General features: G+C 30.7%; 1 protein-coding gene across 5 annotated transcripts in view; it reads left to right on the top strand.

The window, feature by feature from the left end:
* Positions 1–991: 991 nt before the first annotated feature.
* The window catches only part of LOC108624811 (choline-phosphate cytidylyltransferase A), a 7,014-nt gene continuing 5,385 nt past the window's right edge, over positions 992–2,620 (top strand). For 2 of the 5 annotated variants that reach the window (XM_026813399.1, XM_018024348.2), the window contains exon 1: positions 1,895–2,125. The gene's annotated coding sequence lies outside the window, so the exon portion shown is untranslated. The other 3 variants (XM_018024349.2, XM_018024354.2, XM_018024356.2) reach the window with 3 other exon arrangements.

Here is a 2,620-nt window from a genome sequence, read left to right as displayed (position 1 = left end):
AAATCTCAGCTTTTTAACAGATTGTTTTGCTTTACCTCTTAGATCGAGTATTTAGTACCTGAGAAAATTGCTATGATTTGAAAAAGTACTAACAAATAATCAATTATAATCATCGTCGTCATTCTGCATGCATTTACTAACAATGAATCTCATTTTTATGTGCATGTTATCTGTATCTTGTCATCATCAAGTGACGAGAGTATTACCGCAGACAAACAATTTTTTACGAGACTCGGAGTTAAAATTTTAATGTAATACATAATGCATACACTTAATATTACAAGAATATAAAAAATACTTTACAAAGTACTTTGATTTCATTATAAACGTCTATTTCTTTTTCTGTACATATAATAATAGAATTAAAGTAAAAAAACTAATATTGCGTTTTTTACACACTATGTATCTATAATAATGATTGTGATACATGTATATAAAGTTACAGTGTAATGTAAAGAAAGTATAAGCAAATGTAAAGAAATTATATACGAAACTAGAGTAAATATGTATAATCTTAAATGCTGAGTAAGTTCATTCGAGTTCAGATCTCTATAAAAATTTCCCCGCGTATTTTACGTTCATGAACTCTTTCCTTCCTTATTACAGATTATTATAACAATTTATTTATGTACGTGTATTACGTTTCACACCGTATGAAGAAATAATGAGAATACGAAAAGTATTCATATGAATATCACAACTATTTTTAAATGCTGTTAATGCGTAGTTAATAATTTAATTTTCTGCTTAAACAAATTTGATTTGGACAAATCATAATGCATACTCGTGCCGAGACATAATTAATATAATATTCCTCATATGCAAAAATAATTACGTTTACATTGTACGTATGTCTTGTATATTTCTCATATATGACGTCCTATTCGCGGAATAATTATTATTAAGAACGACTTTCTTAATTGGCATTTATGATCATGTGTTAGTAGTAGTCTGACGTTTTCGATCATCCGATATTACGTCACCGTTATTTCCCCTCCTTTGTAACCGGCACTCACTCTATCGTCAAACATCTGGCTATTTAACAATAAATACAAGCATATCTATATCACTGATAACATGTAAGTATATTAAAAGTGGCATAGTCATAGTGCGAAACTAATCTCTAATTGATCGCGTTGTATCAATCCGTAATTATTGATTTATTCCTTTGAACAATCCGGAAGTATATTTTATGTACGTATACTTAAACGTGTCACTTTGAAAATGTACTAACATTCAAAATATGCATTATCATCCTAAAATTTGCATTAATTTTACATTTTGTGCGGTTCTTTTAAGAAAGAATCTATATCGTCATATAATACTTTTCTCATCGATTATCTCAATTTTTCAACTAAATACTAACAGAGAGAAGATCTCTGTTACTAATTACCGTGTCCATAAAACGAAGATATTAATGCAGTCTTAATACATTAATATATTAAAGTGAACAATAATTTGAACTGTTTCAATAGAAAATTATATAGGTTTCTAAAATACCTTATTATAATTTCGACGTATAATATGTATTATAATACGTATAACTTATTTGCATTGGCAAACACAAAATGAAAACTCCGTTGCAAAGTAATCTAAATAGAGAACTTTAATGCGTACTTGGCTACTTTTATTTTTGGTAGCCGTAGAATAACAGAACTTTTAATTACATATTTAACATTTAAATAAAGGTATCAAGTACGGCTTCTTGTCCTCGTTCGTAATTCCTAAATGTACGCTTAATTTCAATGTATATCGGATCTAGCATACGCTTTCTCACCGTTCGTTACCTGAGGCTCGTAACACTGTTATTCCGTCCCTGATTGCAATATTGAAACGGAACGCGTGCAGTGCGCAAGAATATCCACGAAGAAGTGTTGTGGCGGGCGTCTGCTGCGTCAGCCGTTGAGCAGCATTTAACTTTGACATAAAATGTGAAATATCTTTAAACATTTCATACCGACTCGTTAACGAAATTCAGTTGTAAAAGTTGCACGCAAAGGTGCAGTGAGTGTTACAAGTTCAATAAACTCCTAACGGAAGTCTTCGATTTTTCGTCATATACTATTACTTACTACTTATCAGTATAGTCAGTCGTCGTATGTACAGAAATTAGGGCGTGAAAAAGGTTCGTTCAGTCCAATTGAAATTTGCAAAAGTTTGACAAAATAATGTGTGTCAAGATAGACACCATACGTACCATTCACTTGTAGGGAACTGGGCGGACGTGTTACTTGGTTCTAGACGTATTTCATGTCCTAAAATTATTAATTTGTTGGAAATGTTGCAATTCCCATTCAACGTTTCTCATTATGCGTACATACGTATTTTGTTTCTTGCGTTACTCTTCTTTAACCTTAAAGCATATTCTAGCAACATGGTATTGCTTTTTAGGGAGTAAATTTTATTGACTAATAATTTGTAATAATTCCAAACATGACTGGTTCATAAAGAATTCGGCATGCCAAGAATTATTTCCTGGAGGTTGCATGGGTAGTCATGAATATTTTATAAATATGACTTGTAAGCCTAAGACTATAATAATTACATTGATCAGTAATTTTAAGATAATGTATGTAAAACCAGGTAAACGTTCGTTAATTTCTACGTAAATTTATTTTTT

This window comes from Ceratina calcarata, unplaced genomic scaffold, assembly GCF_001652005.2.
Source record: "Ceratina calcarata isolate Rehan_Ccalc_2016 unplaced genomic scaffold, ASM165200v1 scaffold329.2, whole genome shotgun sequence".
Classification (NCBI taxonomy): Eukaryota; Metazoa; Arthropoda; class Insecta; order Hymenoptera; family Apidae; genus Ceratina; species Ceratina calcarata.
The sequence above is the reverse complement of the archived record's forward strand: the minus strand, read 5'-3'. Positions and strand labels throughout refer to the sequence as shown.